Raw genomic sequence first — 23,477 nt, forward strand, 5'->3', positions numbered from 1 at the left:
GCCTGCCTATGATGTGAGATGTCAAGCATACATTACACATTTGTATGTACATGTATCTCACCAAAGAAGAATGCATTCCTTTACTTTCATTTGATTTTATATTTCATTTTTTAACAATCTTAAAAAGACCCTTACCTGTACTCCTGAAATGTTTAATGCCTGATGCCTAGGGTACGAACTAGATGGCTTATGCTAGGCTATTAGATTCATTCTTCATCATTAAGGGTCTATTGAAGAACACCCTGCTCTGTCTGAATGGAAATGATTTGACAAACATGGCAAATGCATTGGGGTCAGAAAGATGAAGCCACTTTCACTGTTGAGTGAAAGGGATGGTTTCAAGTGCAAGTAACTGTTACGTCATTGCAAGACTTTCGCACTCATTGACCTTTGACCTATGTTGTTTACCGGTGACATTTAGATTCTGTCTTTATAAAATCTATCTCTAGACCATCAATAGGAGCATAAAAACTCTGCCCCATTGTGCATTTAGAGGTTAAACTGCAAGCAAATTACGCAAAAACTAATTGTCGCCCCTTACAGAGATAAAGGCAAATGAGCATAGATGTGTCCTCACGTTTTCCTTTAAAAATAAGATTTTGAAAAGCTTTAGCAACCTTACTAGACAAAATATTGTAAAATAATTGAAATGTACAGATAGGGGATGTAAAATAAAGCATTTTTTCAAAAAAATTGAATTTTGCACTCATTGACCTTTGACCTTGATTAGTGACCTAATTACGCATTTTTGGGCTTGGCAAACAACAGATTCATATTCAGCATGAAAAACTACCCCAGAAAAAGTGGTTTGTTTGCTTTTACTCAAAAATGCCTCAATCATTCTATAAAGGCACATTTTCAGATTTTTTGACTAGGCTATAATCATCCACTTTCTAAACTCCCCTCTTGCCCCTCCCATCCAAATCCCTCCCCTTGCACCTACACTCCTAAACTCCCCCCCTGCCCCTCCACTCCTGAACTCCCCCCTTGCCCTTCCTCTCCTGAACTCCCCTCTTGCCCTTCCCCTCCAAATCTCCCCCCTCACTCCTCCCCTTCAAAACTCCCCCCCAACCCCTCCCATTCAAATCTCCCCCCATACCATTCCTCTCCAATTCTCCCTCCTCCCCCCTCCTCCTCAAAGCTGCCTCCTCCCCCACTTCGTCTCCCTTCTATCTCATACCTCCACCCCCCCCCAACCTTCTACTTTCCTCTGCCCCCCCTCAAACAACCCCTCACTGTGCCTCATCCCTTCACCATCAAACCTTTCATCCTCCTCATCCTTCCCTTTCTTGGAACTCTTCTGCAGTCGCTGACACACTAACAACTGCTCTCCCTACCTCCCCCTCTCATCCTTCATCTTACCCTACTCCTCCCCTCCCCTGTCCTGTACCCGATGCTCCCCCTCTCTCTTCATTAACGGTATGGACCTCAAACATCTGGGGCCTTCGCTCAAACCTGACTGATCTCTCCATACAGGTTGCTTCTGACAATCCAGACTTGATCTGCTTAACAGAGACTTTCCTCCTTCAAGATGTCTCTGATTCCTTAATATCTCTTCCTGGTTACTCCCTCCTCCGGTATGATAGACCTGAGCCTCGGCCTGGTGGTGGGGTGGCTATCTTTATCAAAAACTCTCTTCCTCACTCTCCTTGCACTGCCCTCTCTCCTCCTCACCCCCAGGAGTACCTCTGGCTACGGCTTCCTCTCCGCTCCCACCTTTTGTTCATATGTGTTCTGTACCGTCCCCCAAACAGTGATGACTCCATCTACATTTCACTGTCTGACAACATGGACCAACTTCTATCCACTCATCCCAACTCTCTCTTCCTCATATGTGGTGACTTCAATTGTCATCATGCCACCTGGTTGGGTGTGGGTTCCTCTCTCACCAGTCATGGCACCTCAGCAAAGGACTTCTGTGACTCACTGGGATTGACACAATCTGTCAATTTCCCGACCCGGATCTCAGCCAATGGAGTATCTTCTCTTCTAGACTTGGTTATGACTAACTTCCCTGCTAATGTCTGCTGCTCTTCTTCTGCTCCAATCGGTTCTTCTGATCATGTGCTTGTCAAAGTGGACATCTCTCTGGCCATTCTCAGAGAGCCTCCTCAGCGTCGACGAGTCTGGCATTTCACTCAGGCCGACTGGGACGGTCTTCAAGCAGCCATCAATCGTCTGGATTGGTCTCCCATCTCCACTGCCTCTGACATCAATTCTTCCTGGGAATACTTCCAAAGCAAACTGATCTCTCTCATGCACAGATTTATCCCATCTCGCCTTCAGTTGTCTTACCCTTCCTCCCGTCCATGGTACACTGAATCTTGTGGTGAGGCAGTTGCCCTGAAACAACTTGCCTTTGCCTCTTGGAAGGCTAATCCAACTGAAGGAAATCTCAGTTCCTTCCACCAAGCTCGGAACAAGTGTGTGTCTACCCTCAGGAGTGCCAGGAAGCACTATCTCTCCTCACTCAAGAATGAACTCTCAAACCTGTCTCCTTCCTCCAAATCCTGGTGGCGTCTGGTCAAGTCCGTTTCTGGTGTTTGTTCCCCCTCCATCCCCTCCCTTACCTCAAATGGCCACACAGTTGACATCGCACGTGACAAAGCCGAATGCCTCAACTCTGTGTTTGCCTCAAAATCCTTAGTCCCAAACCCATCTCTCTCTGTTCCCACCTTTCCCAGTCGAACCAAACTGCTCCTGGACTCTGTGACCTTCTCTCCTGACAAGGTGGAGGAGTTTTTGTCAAACCTCGACTCTGATTCTGCAACTGGACCAGATGGCATCAGCCCACAGGTCCTAAAATCCTGCTCTGCCGCTCTATCTCACCCTCTCTCTGTTCTTTTCACCCTATCTTTTGCTCAAGGTCATCTGCCAGCATCCTGGAAATCAGCAAACATTACCGCTTTACACAAAAAAGGTGCAAAAACAGATCCTTGCAACTACAGACCAATCAGCCTGCTCCCAATTATCAGCAAAGTCATGGAATCCATCATTGCTTCGGATATGAAATCTTTCCTCTTCTCCAATGGCTTGATCTCTGATCATCAATTTGGTTTCAGACCAGGTCACTCTACTCTGGACATGCTGATTCTGCTGTCTCAACAATGGATGGAGGTCCTCAATGCCAAACAGGAAATCAGAGCTGTCTCCCTTGACATATCACGTGCCTTCGATACGGTCTGGCACCCAGCTCTGCTCACCAAACTCTCCTCCTATGGTATCCATGGAAATCTCCATGCATGGCTTGCGGACTTCCTCTCTGGTCGTAGTCAACGTGTGGCCCTGAATGGATTTCTCTCATCTCCCCTTCCCGTTCAGGCTGGAGTTCCCCAAGGCAGTGTGCTGGGCCATGTGCTTTTTCTGGTCTTTATCAATGATCTCTCCGACTCTCTGGAAAATCCTCTGTATCTCTTTGCTGATGACTCCACTCTCTACCGCTCCATTCCTCTTCCCTCAGATCGGCAGTCTGCAGCCTCCTCACTCTCTGAAGACCTGGACAAAATCACAGACTGGTCAAACATGTGGAACATGTCTTTCAATCCTGACAAATCTCACACTCTTACTATGTCTCTCCGAAAAGATTGACTGGACAACCCTCCCATCTACTTTCTCAACAATCCTCTCCAAGAAGTTCTGTCGCTCAAGCTTTTGGGTCTCACCATCTGCCATGATCTTTCTTGGGAAAACCACATTTCCAAGCTGGCCTCCAAAGCCAGTCGCCGACTGGGCATCCTCCGTCGTGCGAAGTCCTTCCTAGGCACACCTGAGCTCCTCACCACATACAAGGCTTTCATCCGCAGCTCAATGGAATACTGTTCTCCCCTATGGGCTGGTGCTCCTGCCTCACACCTGGCTCGGCTTCACGCTGTTGAATCCAAAGCTTTCAGAATCATTGGAGTCTCCCGCGATGAAGCTATCTCTGAGGGCCTTTCACTCACTCACCGCAGGCAGGTAGGTGGTCTTTCTGTCTTCTACCGACTCCTCTCCGGCCTTGCTCCCCCAGCTCTCTCTGTGTTCTGTCCCCCAAATATTCCTACAGGTCGCACAAGATCTGCCAGCCACCCTCTGATGGTTAAACTGCCGAAATCTCGGCTCTCTGCTCACCTTCACTCTTTCATTTCTCTTTTCTCCCGCCTCTGGAACAAACTCCCACACTCACTTCAATCACACTCCTCCCTCCAGGTCTTCAAAACAGCTGTTCACCACCATCTCTAATCTTCCCCCATCCAAAACCTTGAACTTTTCTACCCCCACTTATTCACCCCAGATCCACCTTGTTTGAAATTCCAACTTCTTTCCTGGAAGTCTTGGCAGTGTCCATATGTTTTATACCTCTCCCACCCCCCCCCCCCTTCCCATGCCTCCTCCCCAAAGCCCTCTCCCTCCCACAGTTCTCTCGATGTCTCCATGTCTCTCGGTCCCTGCTCTCAAATGTTGTGTTTGTGTCCTTCCCCCTCTCTCCCCATCTTGTCTACCGCTCCTGATGTTATTTGTTTTGTGTGTCTGTTTGTCTTTCTGTGTGATTAATGTTCGCTCTTTCACGAGCCTCGATCTTGTATACAAAAAAAAAAAAAAAAAAAAAAAAAGGCATTCCAGCGCCTAATGGACAGCGTCTTGCGCGGCTTGGATTTTTTGTACGTCTACCTGGACGACATCCTTGTCGCCAGCGCGTCCCGCGAAGAGCACCTTCATCACCTCCGCACGCTCTTCGAACGTCTGGGCCAGCACGGCCTGATCGTGAACCCCGCCAAGTGCCGGCTTGGCGTCACCAGCATCGACTTTTTGGGGCACCGCGTCACCAGGCACGGGGCCGTCCCCCTACCGGCCAAGGTGGAGGCGGTGAAGGGGTTTCCGCGCCCCCGCACGATCAAGAGGCTCCAGGAGTTCCTGGGCATGGTAAACTTTTACCATCGGTTCCTGCCCCGCATCGCCCAGCTCCTGCGCCCCTTATATGAGGCCCTTCGAGGGAAGCCGGGCAAAGGTGACGTTACGTGGACCGAGCAGATGGACGCGGCGTTCTCGGGCGTGAAGCTCGCCTTGGCCAACGCCACCATGCTCGCGCACCCGGCGCTCGATGCACCGATCGCCCTCACCTCAGACGCCTCGGACTACGCGGTGGGCGCGGTGTACGAGCAATGGGTGCGTGGTGCCTGGCAACCGCTGGCGTTCTTCAGCCGGCAGCTTCGCCCGCCCGAACGCCGTTACAGCACCTTCGACCGCGAGTTTCTTGGGCTTCACCTAGCGGTCAGGCACTTCCGCGATCTGCTCGAGGGCCGTGCGTTCACGGCCTTCGTCGACCACAAGCCGCTGGTTTTCGCGATGGGCAAGGTCGCCGAGCCATGGTCGGCCCGGCAACAGCGTCACCTCGCGGCCGTGTCCGAGTACACGACGGACATCCGGCACATCGCGGGAAAGGACAACCCGGTGGCCGATTGCCTTTCCCGGGCCGTCGCCCACGCAGTCCACCTTGGCATCGACTATGCCCGGATGGCGGCGGACCAGGCCGCCGACCCCGGGGTCCAGGCCCTGCGGACCGCAGTCACGGGCCTCCGCATCACCGAGGTGCCCTTCGACGGCGCGGGCAGGGCCCTCGTTTGCGACGTCTCCCTCGGGTGGCCTCGCCCCATCGTGCCTGCAGGCTGGCAGCGCCAGGTTTTTGACGCCATCCACGGCCTGTCCCACCCGGGCATGAGGGCCTTCCAGAGGTTGGTCACCGACAAGTTTGTCTGGCATGGCCTCCGGAAGGCCGTCCGTGGCTGGACCAGGAAGTGCCTCGCTTGCCAGCGCGCAAAGGTGCACCGACACACCCAGGCCCCCTTGACCCCGTTTACGGTGCCGGAACGTCGGTTCGACCACGTTCACGTGGACCTGGTGGGACCTCTGCCCCCCTCGCGGGGTTTCACCCATGTCCTCACCATGGTGGACCGCACCACCCGGTGGCCAGAGGCTGTGCCTTTGGCGACGACGACGGCGGCGGACGTCGCACAGGCATTCATCGCCACCTGCGTCGCCCAGTTCGGCGCCCCCTCGGACATCTCGTCTAAACGCGGCCCCCAGTTCACCTCGGAGCTCTGGGGGGCGGTCGTGCGGGGGCTCGGGGTCCAGCTGCACCGAACCACGGCCTACCACCCCCAGGCCAACGGCCTGTGCGAGCGCTTCCACCGCTCCTTGAAGGCCGCGCTCCGGGTCACCCTCCGCGACGGCGGCTGAGTCGACAGGCTCCCCTGGGTCCTGCTGGGCCTCCGGACGGCGCCCAAGGACGACCTGCGCGCCTCCACGGCGGAGTTGGTTTTTGGGCAACCGCTGCGGGTGCCGGGCGAGTTCCTCCCCGACCCCAAGGCACCATGGTCCGCGGCGCAGGAGCGTTCTGCGCTGCAGGAGACCGCCCGGAGGTTTGCCCCGGTGCCGACGGCGCACCACGGGCACCCTCCTACACACGTCGCCCCGGAGCTTCGCACCGCGGAGTACGTCTTCGTCCGGCACGACTCCCACCGGACACCATTGCGGCCCCCGTACGACGGGCCTTTCCGCGTGCTGGAGACCGGGGTGAAGCATTTCACCCTGGACATCGGCGGCACTCCTGACCGGGTCTCCATAGACCGCCTCAACTCGAAGTGGACCACCCACCGCCGGTGGCCCGGCCCCCGCGTCGGAGCCGCCACCCCTGCGGGCGGACCCCCGGCACCGCCCAGCACCGCAGGCATGCCGCCCCCCGGTCTGGCACCCATCCCGGGTAGAGCCGGGGGTATTCCACCTGGAATCCCTGCACCCCGGACGCCGCCGGTCGCCAGAGGGCGCTTCGGCCGGGTCATCCGTTTGCCCCGCAAACTGGCCCTCCAGGTGCGCGGGAATTCTGGGGGGGCGCGTGTGGCGGACACGGAAGCTCACTGGCGTGGTGACAGCATTCCGCGCACCAAGTGGGCGGCGGCCACGCGAGGGGTAGGCGTGGCCTCAGGATATACACCACGCGCGCAGCCCGGAACGCGCCAGTGCTACAGTGACCTCTTTTAATAAAGAACATTAAACTTACCGCGTTGTCCGCTTCCTCCTTGGTAGCAAGTCGCGCGCGTAGTACCGCGCACTTCAGTATAATAATATTCACAAATTTCACAAAATAAAGTTTAATCGAATAGATTTAAGCTATGTTAAATGACTATGACTTAACTCAACACCTACAATATTTATTGCATTTCCGTACTGTAAACGTCCCAATGTTTCAGTGCTCATTCCATTCATATGTATTTCATTGACATGTTTGCACTGTACATTTGTGGAAATAAATATTGTTTCAATCATTTCGATAAGAATCCAAGAATCGAACTAAGTATATTGTCAAGAGCATATATAGTGTTCCCATGGGTGCACAAAAGAAATCATACTCATTGTACTGTTATTGAATTGAATGAATGCATTTTAAATGAGGTTACAAACCTTCTTGTGCAGCCATTTATATTGTTACGGACCGCGGATAAGATGTTGGTTTGCCGAGCGGAGGCCCCGCGGCCCTAACAGTTACCCCGACTAACCCGATTCCCGAACGTTGGCCGGATCGCGCCACAGATATTCAATATAGAAAAGACAAAAGCGACACGGATGTGAAGAAGAAGAAGAAGATGAGACAAAAAAAGTTGGCAATACTACTAAATTTATTCCTATTATTTACATGCTCAAAGTAACCAAGGAAGAAGGAAAGATAATAAAATAATATACAGAAGATATTAGAGACACAGTGCAATGCTAGCTTATACAAACTTAATTAACCCAAGGACAGAACAAACAAAACAAACTCACGTATACAAGAAGGATGGAAAGGCAGGAGGTGGATGGCTGGAGGGAGAGGAAGGTCCAACGGGTCCTGCAGCACGATCGGCGCGTTTCGCAGCCGCCGTTCCTTCGCGGCCCTGCTCAAAACTGCCGTCCAGGCCCCAAGCTGCTGTTGTTGAAGCTGCTGTTGTTGAAGCTGCTGTGTTGCTGCGTGGCCGTCGCGTGCTTTCTCCAGGCTTCTTGCTGTTAACTCCTTTTTTTGGTCCAACTTTGGCGAGCAAGGCGACGAATAGCAGGCTTTGTACTTCCCTGGATATCCTTCGGCAGTACCTTGCGCGCACGCCTTTTATAGCGCCTCCAACGATCAAGCCGCCGGCCTTTTGGACACGCCCATCGGTGTGCTCACCTCGGCCCTGGTTGGTCGCGCGACCTTCTGGCTCCACCCTTGATGACGACGGGCAGGCACGGCCTTCTTCCCTGACCCGAGCCCATGTTCAATGGTGGTTTTGGAGGGGATGTAATTGGCAATCGAGGCTTGGCAATGACGAAAGGGGAAATGGAGGTTTTGGGAATGGGAATGAAGAATGAAGGGAATCCATCTTATTTCACTTGGTGCAATGGAGTGTCATCTTAATGGAAGACAAGGCCTTACCCTAATACACATAATAAAGATATAACTATCAACCAGGGGGAAATCTATGATTGGCTGACGTGATTGTTTATGACCTAATTATGGGATGCCCTTTGACCTTTATACATAACTGGAGTAAGGAGGGTCCAGAATAAAGCAATATTTCACAACAATTTACTATACAATACAACACAATAAAAAAACACAATCCTCATATCCGCAACAATATTGATGAATTTAAGTTATTTCCATGTATCAATGTGAGTGGTTTAATGGAATAAACTTTGACTTGACTGTACTTTGACTATACAATGGCCAGATCATGAATACATGATATTCATCTTCAATGCATACACCATCATTAATGCACTGAGATTTAATCCTTAATTGGATTGAGTATGATCCAAGGTAGACTGGTCCACTTTTGCTACAAGTTAATTAGGATGTTTTGAGAAGACAGTTTGCCGATCACTTCATACTAATTGCCAATGATAACGTGAATTGCAGGCTTCCTATATCTTTTGTCTTACAAACTATACCATATCTTACAAACCATGATCATTGGCGAAGTTGGTGTGCTTTCAGACAACATGAGTACGCGATTTCCTGGAGTGTTGTTCTAACAGTTAGTATCTCAATCGAGGTCTTGTCAAGGGGGCGGGGGGGTGGGGGAGGTATGTCACTGTTGGAGAAGGGACGGGGGGTGGGGGTATTTTCATTTGTAATTCTATAAAAGTATGAAGCGGCTAATATTTATTTCACTCGATCTTCAATTATGGTTTTCGACGCTATATGCACGTTCCTGTCTACTCATGAATACCCTGCAATGTGCATTGGTGATCGTGGAAAGAAGTCAAACTTTCGACAGACAGCGGTAAACTTTACAGTCATCAACTCAGAGTTGTTCTACAAGCGCAAGACTACAAGAAACAAGTAAAAGCAAGGTTGGTCCTAGTTTACTGACTATTGATGGACGTCTTTACAAAAATATTTGTACTCATGTGATTTTAAAAACATTCAATCTCAGTTGAAGTGCGTCTAGCTATAGTTTAAACAATGTTTAAAACTACTATAAAGCAAAACTTTTTACTCACCGCTAAATTAATATTTCTTGTTTAATTAAATTAATCTCTTACACAATGTTTTCAAATAACCTTTTAATTTAATTTAATTCACCAAAAAAGGATATTCTAAAATCGTTAACAATATATTCATGCTCCTAAATACCCTTCCCGTGCATTCTATACACAAAGAATTAAGTTAAGCACCCCCCCCGTTTTTTTACAACCTCGCACATTACAAGTTTGTTGTCGTCAAAACAGTGTAATATACCCATGATATTGCTATATTTTCTGGAGAAGTGATATTATGGTCACATAAAAACATAACAATCATGCCGTTTTCAATATTTTATTCTGAATAATTTAAGGTGAAATTTTTTGGGAATTTTAGGCATATTTTCACCTCAATTTAAGTATGGAGCTATAGGTCCATCACGGACAGTGTGGATGACGTTTATGTTTTCTAACGTACAGTCATTGTTCTGAGAAGACCTCTAGCGATCTTTGCGTCAATAACGTGTGTAGGACCCACGTGATCGGATCACTGACTCAACCCTACGTCTCATAGACCCTGTAAGCCGTCGTATGCGTTGCTGTGGCAGGTTGTTCCATTCCCGATGTAATGCACGTTCCAATTCATCCAGATTGGCTATTGGAGGGACCATCTTCGCAATTTGTCGTCCCAACATGTCCCAAACGTGCTCGAGGGGGTTCAGGTCAGGACTGTACGCAGGCCAGGGGATGGTTGTCACAGCACCTTGCTCCAGCAAGGCTCGGACGCGTCTCGCACGGTGAGGCCTGGCGTTGTCATCCATGAAGATGGGATTGACGCAAAGATCGCTAGAGGTCTTCTCAGAACAATGACTGTACGTTAGAAAACATAAACGTCATCCACACTGTCCGTGATGGACCTATAGCTCCATACTTAAATTGAGGTGAAAATATGCCTAAAATTCCCAAAAAATTTCACCTTAAATTATTCAGAATAAAATATTGAAAACGGCATGATTGTTATGTTTTTATGTGACCATAATATCACTTCTCCAGAAAATATAGCAATATCATGGGTATATTACACTGTTTTGACGACAACAAACTTGTAATGTGCGAGGTTGTAAAAAAACGGGGGGGGTGCTTAACTTAATTCTTTGTGTATACAATGTAAATATTGAATCATTTGAAAACTATGATGATCATAAATTAACTCATGTCTTCTTTTGTTGTATTGAAATAATGATGGGCTCAAATATAGTGCATGTATTCAACAATTGAATATTAAGATCTGACAATATGATGCACATGCTCACACGGTATACACTAAAATACATAGTAAAAGCTCTGTTGATCATTGCAACGATATCTAACGTCCTGTGAGTTATATTTTCAAAGTAACTAAATATATCTTTCCATTCTTTCTGGGGGATTGACTTTATCCTAAAGGGGAGTGGTTTGATCCCGGAGGGAGTGTGTTGATCCTGACAGGGGGAGTTATTCTGTCCTAGGATAATTAGTAATTACACTCTCGAGTGTGCCAGTCCGAGGATGCGTTCACTCTAGAGTGATTTTATCCGAGGACAGAATCACTCCAGAGTGAGATTTTAGGGGAGTGAGAGAATCCTGCTACAACGGTGCCATCTAAATTTTTTCAAAAAGTTGTGTGAACGGTAAATACAGTCACGTGAAAAAGTAAGTACACCCCATGTAAAGTTTTGACTTTTTCAACATATTTCAACATACAGCTATTTGATCTTCATCTATCTATAATTCCAGTAATCTCTGTGTGTATGTATGTATGTATGTATGTATGTATGTATGTATGTCTGTATGTCTGTGACCGCTGTTTCTCGACAACCACGGGTCCGATATACTTTAAACTTGCCAGGTATATTGCTGGGGACCCGAGGATGTGCCTTTTCAAGGTTTCATATTAATCGGAGAAGTAGTTACCGAGCTATGTCCAAAAAACGATTCAACCAATCAGAGAGCAGCGAGCTATCACGTGTGCCGAACGTGGCGAACAGACTCTGCCTCGGACGGCACATTTGAGAGCGTATTCATTTATTTCACGTTGGCAAACTATGTTGGCGTTAAACTATGTTTTAAAACTAATTAAAACTAATTTGCGATTCATCGTAACTGCGATTTGCGACCTTCCGGACAGTGAAGACTTCACTTCCGGCAGCCAATCACAGAACGCGTTGTTGCGTAGGCGTGGCCGATGTGAGAGCGAGCCGAGCCGAGCGCGTGCGCCATTACGGTTCGTAATTCGATTTCTTCCGGAGAAAATAATAATTTCTCGATTTCTTATGCGCATTATTTCTCCCAATTCAGTCAGAGCGAAGGGCGGAAGCGAAGAGCGTTGTTTTTTTTGTTTACGGGCGTACGGGCGGGGTAGAGCGTACGGGTAGCGTTTTTTTTTTTTTTTGGCAAGGAACGGGCACCCACGTACGGGCATGCCCTAGTTTCAACAATGTTGACAGATAAAGGTGATATTGAAGGAGCTGGGGCTCCCACGTCGATCGGAAGAATGGACGCGACAAAAAGCTGGAATTCATCCGAGTTGCTTTAATCAAACCAAACACTCAGGCACTCTGAAAAGCCCGTTTATCGGGCAGAAATATATATACATATTATCCCGGAGCGTTTGCCCAGGAAAGGCGAGAGGGGGCGTGGCCCAGCGTCCTGGCTGCGGCCTGGCAAGTTGAGGGCGAGCCTGCCCGGGCATGCCCGGGCGTCCCGACCGAGGCCTGGCAAGTTGAGCGCGGGCCTACCCGGGCGTCCTAGACGAGCCCGGCATGGTGATCGCTCCGCGTCCTTGATAGGTGCAAGGCGATTGTGAAAACCCAGTGGTAGCCGCTACACACGTCCCCCCAGAATCGACTTGCACCGGCAGGGTCAATTTGAGGGGGGTCCTGATGACCCGGCCGAAGCGACCCCTGGCGGGTCGTGGGAGGGGGTCCGGTGTGGTGGTGGGCGGTCGAGTGGGGGGCACCGTGGACGGGGGGCGGCCTCGCCGCGGCGGAAGGGCCACCCATGGTGGGTGGTCGACGTCCACGTGCGCCGGCTTGAGGCAGTCCAGCGCAATCCGGTCCGACCTGCCGCCGATGTCGATGACGAACGACTTGTCGTCCCGTCGCAGTACCCGGAAGGCCCCGTCGTACGGCGGCCGGAGTGGCCCCCGATGTGCGTCGTGACGCACAAAAACATACTCCGCTGTGCGAAGTGCTGGGGGGACGTAGGACTGGGGGTCACCGTGGTGGGATGTTGGCACGGGGGCAAACCGTCGGGCGGCCTCCTGGAGGTCCGAGCGCTGGTGAGCTGCGGACCAGGGACTGGTAGCATCGGGCACGAATTCGCCCGGGACGCGTAGCGCCTGGCCATAGACCAGCTCGGCGGTGGATGCCTGGAGGTCCTCCTTGGGGGCCGTGCGGAGGCCCAAAAGGACCCACGGCAGCCGGTCGGCCCAACCGCCGTCTTGAAGGCCGGCCATGAGTGCGGCCTTCATGGAGCGGTGGAATCGCTCGCACAACCCGTTTGCTTGGGGGTGGTAGGCCGTAGTACGGTGGAGCTTGACCCCCAGGTTGCGGGCGACCGCGCCCCACAGCTCGGAGGTGAACTGTGGTCCGCGGTCTGACGAGATGTCCGCCGGTGCGCCGAAGCGGGCGACCCAGGTGGCGATGAAAGCCTGCGCCACGTCGGCGGTGGTGGTGGAGACGAGGGGAATGGCCTCCGGCCACCTGGTGGTCCTGTCCACCATGGTGAGCAGGTGTGTGAACCCCCGTGACGGGGGGAGGGGGCCCACCAGATCCACGTTGACGTGGTCGAAACGTCGTTCGGGCACGGTGAAAGGTGCCAGCGGGGCCTGGGTGTGTCGGTGGACCTTGGCCCGTTGGCAGGCCGTGCAGGTGCTGGTCCAATCGCGGACGTCCCGACGAAGGCCGTGCCAGACGAATCGCGCCGACACCAGCTTCTGGGAAGCTTTCCGGCCCGGGTGGGAAAGGCCGTGGAGGGAGGCGAAGATGCGGCGTTGCCAGGTGACGGGCACGATGGGGCGAGGCTGGCCTTGGGAGACGTCGCAGAGCAGGACAGTGTCCGCGAAGGGGATGTCGGCCAGGCGGAGGCCCGTGTCCGCCGCCCGGAGGGCTTGCACCGTGGTGTCGGTGGTTTGGTCCGCCGCCATAAGCGCAAAGTCCACGCCAAGGTGGACCGCGTTCGCGCTGGCCCGGGAAAGACAGTCGGCCACGGCGTTGTTTTTGCCGGCGACGTGCCAGATGTCCGTGGTAAACTCCGACACGGCGGAGAGGTGGCGCTGTTGGCGGGCCGACCACGGCTCCGTGACCTTGGCCATGGCGTAAACCAACGGCTTGTGGTCGACGAACACCGTGAAAGGTCGGCCCTCCAGGAGGTGGCGGAAATGGCGGACGGCCAGGTGTAGACCGAGGAGCTCCCGGTCAAACGTGCTGTATTTGAGCTCGTTCGGCCGGAGCTGCCGGCTGAAAAAAGCGAGTGGCTGCCAAACCCCGTTCACCCATTGCTCATGTACGGCGCCCACCGCGTAGTCGGAGGCATCCGTGGTGAGGGCGATGGGAGCGTTGAGCACCGGGTGAGCGAGCAGTGTTGCGTCGGCGAGGGCCCGCTTTGAGCTTTGGAAGGCCGCATCCATTGCTGCGGACCAGGCGATGTCGTGCTTGGCCGGCTTGCCCCGGAGGGCTTCGTAGAGGGGCCGCATGAGTTGAGCAGCGTGGGGCACGAAGCGGTGATAAAAATTCACCATTCCCAGGAATTCCTGCAGGGCCTTTATGGTGCGGGGACGCGGAAACGTGGTGATGGCCTCGACCTTGGTTGGCAGCGGCACGGCCCCGTTCTTGGTGATGTGGTGGCCCAAAAAATCAACGGCCGTCGTGCCGAAGTGGCATTTGGCCGGGTTGACGATGAGGCCGTGCTCGCTGAGGCGCCCGAACAGTGTTCGGAGGTGGAGGAGGTGCTCGGCCCGGGACGTGCTGGCGACGAGGATGTCGTCCAGGTAAACGAAAAGGAACGGCAGGTCACGCAGCACGCCGTCCATCAAGCGCTGGAACGCCTGAGCCGCGTTCTTGAGACAAAACGGCATCCGCAAGAATTCGAATAAGCCGAACGGCGTGATGACTGCCGTTTTAGGGACGTCGGCCGCCCTGACAGGTACCTGGTGATATCCCCGTATGAGATCAATTTTCGAAAAAATGACCCGTCCCGCCAGACGGGCGGAGAAGTCTTGGATATGCGGGATCGGGTACCTGTCGGGGGTGGTAGCGTCATTGAGACGGCGGTAGTCGCCACACGGGCGCCATCCACCCCCCGGCTTTGGCATGATGTGCAGTGGCGAGGCCCACGCGCTATCGGAGCGCCGCACGATGCCGAGGTGCTCCAACACGTCGAATTCGGCCTTCGCCACGGCGAGCTTGGCTGGGTCGAGGCGGCGGGCCCTGGCGTAGACCGGCGGGCCCGTGGTTGGTATGTGGTGCTCGATCCCATGCCATACTGCGACGGCCGAAAACGTCGGCCGCGTGAGGGCCGGGAACTCCGTGAGCAGGCGAGCAAACTCGTTCGCCGCCGGGACGGCGCATGCCAGCTCGGTCGGCGCGGAGCTGCTCAATGTGCATACCAGGGAGCTGAAGGTTTCGGCGTTGATTAAACGACGCCGTTGGACGTCCACCAGCAGTCCGTGTGCGCAGAGGAAGTCGGCGCCTAGCAGAGCCATGGGCACGTTTGCGGTTACAAACGTCCAAGCAAAGCGATGGCCGCCGAAGCAGAGGGTGACGTTGCGCGGGCCGAAGGTGCGGATGGTCGATCCGTTGGCCGCAACCAAGGAGGGGCCGCAAACCGCGGACTGCCTGTCCTGGTCAGAGGCGGGTATGACGCTCAGTTGGGCGCCGGTGTGGCACAGGAAGCGCCGTTCGGAACGCTTTATCCGTGATGAACAGTAAGTTGCCCGTGTGGCCAGCGCTCATGGCTGGTAATGAACGCCGGCCCGGCCGTTTCCCGGCCTGCCGAAGGTGCACGGGGGTCGGCATGTCCGGGCCTTCTGTCCGAACCTGGCATGATAGTAACACCACGCTTGGTTAGGTGGAGGCCCCGGTCGTCGTGCTGGAGGTGGTCGGCTCGGTGTAGCGGCCGCCAATTGCGTCGGCAGTTCGGCCGTCGACCGTGCCGGGTGCTCGGGTGCCATGGGTGTTGCGTCGGACGGCGGTGGGTCCCATGTCGCCGCTGCAATGCGCTGACCTGCGGCGGAGATCTTGTCGGCTTCTCTGGCAAGGGCCCGGGGATCTGTGATCGTCGTGCTTGCCAGGGCGAGGCGTACCGGGTTAGGCAGCTGACGGAGGAACAGCTCCCGGAACAGGAATGCCAGAGAGTGCTCGCCGAGCAGTGAAAGCATGTAGTCCATTCGCTCGGAAGGGCGCGTGTCGCCGAGCTCGGGCAGGTCGAGCAGGCGCCGTGCGCGTTCCGCCGATGGGAGGGCGAAAGCGTCGAGGAGAAGCTTCTTAATCGCGCCGTATTTGTCAGCGGCTGGCGGGCTCTCGAGGAGGCTCAGGGCGCGGGCCGCGGTGGCCGAACCGAGCGCTGCTACCACATGGTGGAAGCGGGTGTCGTCGGCCGTGATGCCTCGCAGGGCGAACAGGGAATCCGCCTGTGCGAACCAAACCGCCGCGTGAGCCTCCCAGAAGGTAGGCAGTTTAAGGGCGACTGCCGTGTCCATGTCGGTAGGTCACCAATGAAGGAGCTGGGGCTCCCACGTCGATCGGAAGAATGGACGCGACAAAAAGCTGGAATTCATCCGAGTTGCTTTAATCAAACCACCAACACTCAGGCACTCTGAAAAGCCCGTTTATCGGGCAGCAATATATATACATATTATCCCGGAGCGTTTGCCCAGGAAAGGCGAGAGGGGGCGTGGCCCAGCGTCCTGGCTGCGGCCTGGCAAATTGAGGGCGAGCCTGCCCGGGCATGCCCGGGCGTCCCGACCGAGGCCTGGCAAGTTGAGCGCGGGCCTGCCCGGGCGTCCTGGACGAGCCCGGCATGGTGATCGCTCCGCGTCCTTGATAGGTGCAAGGCGATTGTGAAAACCCAGCGGTAGCCGCTACAATATAATATAACAAATATCATGAAACATTTACATTTTGTAGTCCATTGTATAATTTAAATTAACATAAATGCAAATTTCGCACGTGGAAAAAGAAAGAACACCCCGACATTTATCACTACTTCAAATACCTAAAATTAGAATCAGGTGCACCAGCTCAGGTGCAAATGATTAGAACATCGTTAGAGACGATCTTGGAGGAACCTGTCTTATTTAAACGTCAGACATTTAGTTTGGTTTGCTCGTTGTTGTTGAAGTGTGCGGCGTCACCATGCCTCGATCAAAAGAGCTCTCTGAGGCCTTCAGACAGAAGGTTATAGATGCCAACGAGTCTGGGAAGGGATTTAAAAAGATCTACAAACAATTTGAAATCGATCATTCGACTGTCCGGAAGATCATCTACAAGTGGAGAGGATTCCAAACAACTGCCAACTTGTTCAAGCCAGGCCGCCCCAGCAAGTTCAACCCGAGAGCAGACCGCAAGATGCTGAAAGAAGTCTCTAGGAACCCCAGAATGTCATCACGGGACCTACAGGTCGCTTTTGCCACTGTCTATGTCAAAGTGCACGAGTCTACCATTAGAACGAGGCTGCACAAATTTGATCTATATGGGAGGTGTGCCAGGAGGAAACCTTTGCTGTCCAGAAAGAACATCAGGGCAAGACTAAAGTTTGTCAATGAACACCTAGGCAAAGACCAGCACCAGCACTTCTGCAACAATGTGCTCTGGACAGATGAGTCAAAGGTAGAGCTATTTGGCCACAGTACCAGAAGACATGTTTGGCGAAAACCAAAGAGAGCATTTGACCACAACAACCTGATACCAACTGTAATGCATGGTGGTGGAAATATTATGGTTTGGGGCAGCTTTGCTGCATCAGGGCCTGGGCAGCTCACCATCACAGAATCCACTACGAATTCTTCATTGTACCAGAGGGTGCTTGAGAATAATGTGAGACCATCTGTCGAAAAGTTGAAGCTCAACCGAAGGTGGGCCTTCCAACATGACAATGACCCTAAACATACCAGTAAATCCACCAAGGAATGGCTGAAAAGAAAGAAATGGAGGGTTCTGGAATGGCCAAGTCAAAGCCCGGATCTAAATCCCATTGAGATGTTGTGTGGGGATTTGAAGCGAGCTGTGCATGCAAGAAACCCCTCAAACATCGCACAGCTGAAATAATTCTGCATGGAGGAGTGGGCAAAAATTTCTCCCAGTCGATCTCAGAGACTGGTAGACAGTTATAAGAAACGCCTACTTGGTTGTTTCTGCCAAAGGGGGCAATATCACCTATTAGAGCCAAGGGTGTACTTACTTTTTCCACATGCGAAATTTGCATTTATGTTTATTTAAATTATACAATGGACGACAAAATGTAAATGTTTGATGATATTTGTGATGTTAAATCACCTTTATCTGTCAATATTGTTGAAATGAAGATCAAATAGCTGTATGTTGAAATATGTGGAAAAAGTCAAAACTTTACATGGGGTGTCCTTACTTTTTCACATGACTGTAAATCCGAAAAATATATATATATAAAATAAGAGATAATGGTGAAGGGGATGGGGAAACAGACCCGACTTGCAATCATGGACCGAGTGAAAACACCAACACAATTGAATGTGATGAAAATGAGAACAGCGGATGATAACAAACAGAAGGACAGAAGGAAACAGGGAAGTGAAGGAGAGAGGGAGTATAAGGATGATGAGGAACAGCGAAGACTGGAATAAGAGTTGACAAACAAAATAGTGGACATGAGATTGCACCATTTGGGGAAAGACCACAAATATACGAGAAAACAACAGACGGACAAAAATGCTGTTTGGGTGACACCCAAATAAAAAACAAGGAATGTGGAGTAATCCATTAACCCATCTGCAAAAGTCACAATTTTCCAGTTCCAGAAAACGAATGGAAACATTATCCAAAAGCAATCACTGAAAATAATGAAGTAATCCCTGGCTCAGGTACAACCTAATTATCCCATCGAGCATAAAAAACGAAACCTTGTGACCGGATATCATACTTGGGTACAAAAACAGAAAAGAGGGCACTGCTAATTGAGGTGTCAAGACCCAGCCAAATTGGCCTCAATAGCAAAGGACTCAAGAAAATGATGAAATAGGAAGATCGCAAAAAAACAAAAGTGAAAAGACGAGGAGCACTGAAATTGTACCAGTGATTATTGCAGCAATGGAAATGGTTAAAAAAAAAAGAACCATGCAGAGATCTTTAAAATGATCTCTGGGAATATTACAACAAACAAACTGCAGTTGGAAGCTGTTTGGGGCTCAGCGACGATCCTCAAAAGAGCCCTCGGAAAAAAACTTTGAGAACAAGAAAACTTCACAACTTTGGCCGTGAAACATGGTTTTGGTTTCCTGAAGGGTGTAAAACAAGATTATCATGATATATGGGTTTTATATGCATAGGGGACATGATTATCTACAATTTGTTAGCATCTCTGTATATCTTGAGTAAATATTAGTGCCTGTATGTAAAATTTAACAAATTAAGAAAGATCGCGAACCGCGTACACGACGAGCCAAATTAATATGATCACAACTCTTTTGTGTAAACCTTCAGATAATAACAACTGGGCATTTCTTATCCCCAATAGTCTCCTTGGGGGAAGGGTGGGGGGACGATATGGAGACAAAAACCAACGACTGCAAAACCCCATCTCCAGCTGTGCGGCGCAAGGGCTAATTATAGGATCCGCATCCGCATATTCCCCAAAATCTAACCGATACGTCCTCGTCACACACGCAGCCTGTCCACAAAGTTTCGTCAGATTCCATCCATAATGTTTTGAGATATTCTGCTCACAGACAAACAGACAGGGGTGAAAACATAACCTCCATCCACCTTCGGTTGCAGAGGTAAAAATAAAAAATAAATCAAAGAACATAAAGGTGACTTCTTGACATGCGATGTTGTATTTAAAAAATACGTCACGTACCAGACTTGGGTGTTAATCCATCATCCTGAAAATGGAGACTGCGGAAACCACGGAGCCCGATTCCACAGAAACCAGAAACGTTGTCCCGGTGCACATTTTGGGATCCGAAAATCTTTTCACAGAAACTGGAAAGTTCCCGAATAACATTCTCCAAGTTGACGAAAATACTTCCCAAAAGAGAAGAACCTGCAATCTGGACATCTTGCGGCTTCGAAAAAGAATTCATAAATTTACAGAAGTCAGCATACATTGCAAATTGTAATTTCTCTTTGGAGAGAGAGAGGAGCTCGGTCCGCAATGCATCCGACTCAGTACAAGCTCGAATAACATTCCGATTCTCAATTCCAAGCTTATCGATCACTGCTTGGGCTGTTTCTGCTCTGAGGCCTTGGGACTTGAGCCATTCCAAGAAGCTCTCCATTTCACCGATGACCTGCCAGGGATACAATGCTTATGTTAATCACAGAAAAGTTATACATGTTATTTTCTTTCCTCAGTTTGGAATGTTTTGTGAGTTATTAGCTTATCCAATTTGATCATGTCTCAAGCTAAATGGTAAACTTATCAAGCTTGATCACCACATTTAGACTGACAGTATAATTTGTTTCAATAGTTCACATTTAAGATAAAAACATCCCATATTCAAACGTGAGTAACAAAGCGAAACCGAACCAAAGTGCGTGAATTTATTCCCCCAGCCACGGCAGATATCGCGGTATTTGTATAGAGTGACTTGATTGGCTGCATCCTTTTTCAAATCAGATTAACAACTTTTGAAATTTGTAATTTTTCACAAAGGAAGCCATTTCCGAACAAAGCTTTTCTGCAATGAGACGGATTAGAAACTCTTTGTGCTCAATCATGGGTGAAGAAAGATTTTCTTCACTGACACTTCTTCACATAAAGCCTGGTGTTGACTTAGGCCTTAGCGGTTAGGGTGCCGGCATGGGATCCTCGGATCCTGGGTTCGAATCCTGGTCGATCGCTGAATTAACGCCAAGGGGGTTGACGCAGCCTGTCATCCTTCCGAGGTCGGCAAATTGAGTACCAGTTCACTGGTAATTCCCTGTGTGTCGCGAGAGGTGATTAACAGGGTTGGCGGCAGGAAGGGTATCCGGCCACAAAACATTGCTTCAAAAAGGGGACCACGGTGCCAGGAAAAGGCCAACCCCAACCCCTCTGTGGGTAAAAAGGCCTCCAAAGGTGGTTCTAAAGGTGGTTCGACATTTCTTCACATCGAAGGCAATTTAACTGTGAAGCGCTGGGGGTATTTCCCCTATGTTTTATTTTCCTCACTGCCATTGTCTCAAAATGTGCACCAAAGAATCTCCACTTTCCGAGAAGTTAAACTTTTCAGGTTCAACATGCATAATCCTGTCATCTCTGAAACTTAGTTAAATGTAGCTGTCCGCAGCAATGGATTAAATAAAATACAATAATAATAATAACAACGATAATAAAAATAACAACTTTATTTGGTTCCTTATTTAAGACATTTAAGCCTTAAATACAAAGTGCTGCTTAAGTCAGTGGGATACTTGGGTTTGCTTCTGACAACCATTCAGATCAATCAGAGTTGAGAGGCTGACTCGCAGAGTACCATTCAAAGTTGCTTTCAGTGTATTCCTGGTCTTTGATTTTGTGCCAGTCACAAGTGAAATCCCTGACTCACACAGGTATGTGGTGGTGAAAGGTAACAGGAGCTTGATTTCCCACTCCAACTGAATCCCCTGCTACCGTAAATCAAAACTTCATATATCCGGGGTCGTATTTTCTGACGATGCGTTTCACCTTCTTTTAGCAACTCCTTAAGTTTCGCCACCATCATCGGTTTTTCTTTTCAGTTAATGGTCCATGTTTGTCAAAATAAAATACAGCAAAAGTAAAATACAGCAGCTTACCTTTTCGTGTGAACACGAGATACCCGAGACGTTCTTCATACCGGAAACACCTTCGATCAACCAAATACAGCCAATGGCGAAACTGCAAATACCGAATCCGCGAATGTTACGGATGGAAACCCTCACGTCATTCCCCAATTCACCTTTAAACTCAATCTCTCCATCTTTTCATTTTAAACAGCATCATTCCAATCACAAATTAATACAATAACATAAATACAACTTCTTTTTTGAGAGGTAAATTTTGCGAACACTCATGAGGTAAACGAATCACCTGCCTTCTCAGGTGGGTATGATATCTGCGGACCACGTGGTTGCACCTTCCGACCCACCGATGGTCGTGGCCGACCGGTTGAGAATCTCTGGCCGAAACGACTTGTTCGAGAAATAGTCCAACTTTAGTTTTGGATGCAGTCGATGGGAGCGACATTTTTTTTCGATACCAACGCGACATAGATCCCTCATCTATCCATCTACAACCTTTACAACACCTCCTCATTTGAAGGTGACATTGGATATACAAGTTAATTATAAAAACTTTCTGCCTGGTTTGTAGTTAAAAGGAAGAATGAGGTTTAACCATCGTTGTATGAAGTTTCGTGATGACGTCATCTATCTATAATTCCAGTAATCTCTGTGTGTATGTTTGTATGTATGTATGTATGTATGTATGTATGTTTGTCTGTGACCGCTGTTTCTCGACAACTACCGGTCCGATATACTTGAAACTTGCCAGGTATATTGCTGGGGACCCGAGGATGTGCCTTTTCAAGGTTTCATATTAATCGGAGAAGTAGTTACCGAGCTATGTCCAAAAAACGATTCAACCAATCAGAGAGCAGCGAGCTATCACGTGTGCCGAACGTGGCGAACAGACTCTGCCTCGGACGGCACATTTGAGAGCGTATTCATTTATTTCACGTTGGCAAACTATGTTGGCGTTCAACTATGTTTTAAAACTAATTAAAACTAATTTGCGATTCATCGTAACTGCGATATGCGACCTTCCGGACAGTGAAGACTGCACTTCCGGCAGCCAATCACAGAACGCGTTGTTGCGTAGGCGTGGCCGATGTGAGAGCGAGCCGAGCCGAGCGCGTGCGCCATTACGGTTCGTAATTCGATTTCTTCCGGAGAACATAATAATTTCTCGATTTCTTATGCGCATTATTTCTCCCAATTCAGTCAGAGCGAAGGGCGGAAGCGAAGAGCGTTGTTTTTTTTGTTTACGGGCGTATGGGCGTACGGGCGGGGTAGAGCGTACGGGTAGCGTTTTTTTGTTTTTTTGGCAAGGAACGGGCACCCACGTACGGGCATGCCCTAGTATAAAACAATGCAGTGAATAAAACAAAACGAGTGAAAAACACCTCATTAAATGAACAATTTTCATTTATATTAAATGAACAAACAATGAACATTAAATGTACCTCGGCATACATTTAATAAAAACTCGTTTAACTTATCTTCATTCCCATCATCAAAGAACAGAAAATTATTTTATCTTTAAATAAACGTTTTACAGATCTTTCTCAGTATTAACAATAAAATGAGAATCTCCCAACAAACCTCTACAGATCAGATTCGATTCGATCCGATAACGTGAACCTTGGTTACAGTAACAGCCACACCACGCGGTTCACAAGATCACCCGGAAGGTCTTCATATTTTGAAGACTGCATGTTTACGGATATCGTTCCTCTTCCTCTTTGTAAGAAGATTACAACGGGAAATTGCTGACGTTTGTGACGTCAGCAATTTGTACGCGCCGCCACATTACAGTGCAAAAATAAAGGTGAAGACAAAGAAGAAGCAGGGACTGCTTCCGTGTTGGGAATGAACCACGTGCGAGTGAACACTGCTCCGTCCGCAATGCCCAGGGCCCCCAAATTCAATGGCGTCACGCAATCAGTGCAACCCGAGATCAAGAGAGATGAGAGATAACGCGAGACCGGTCGTGGTCCACATTGTTGAAAGATGAGCCCGAGGGTGGGTCTCACTTTACCCACAAAACACATCACCTTGTGAGTGGTG

Source organism: Myxine glutinosa, chromosome 1, assembly GCF_964187855.1.
Source record: "Myxine glutinosa chromosome 1, kmMyxGlut1.1, whole genome shotgun sequence".
Taxonomy (NCBI): Eukaryota; Metazoa; Chordata; class Myxini; order Myxiniformes; family Myxinidae; genus Myxine; species Myxine glutinosa.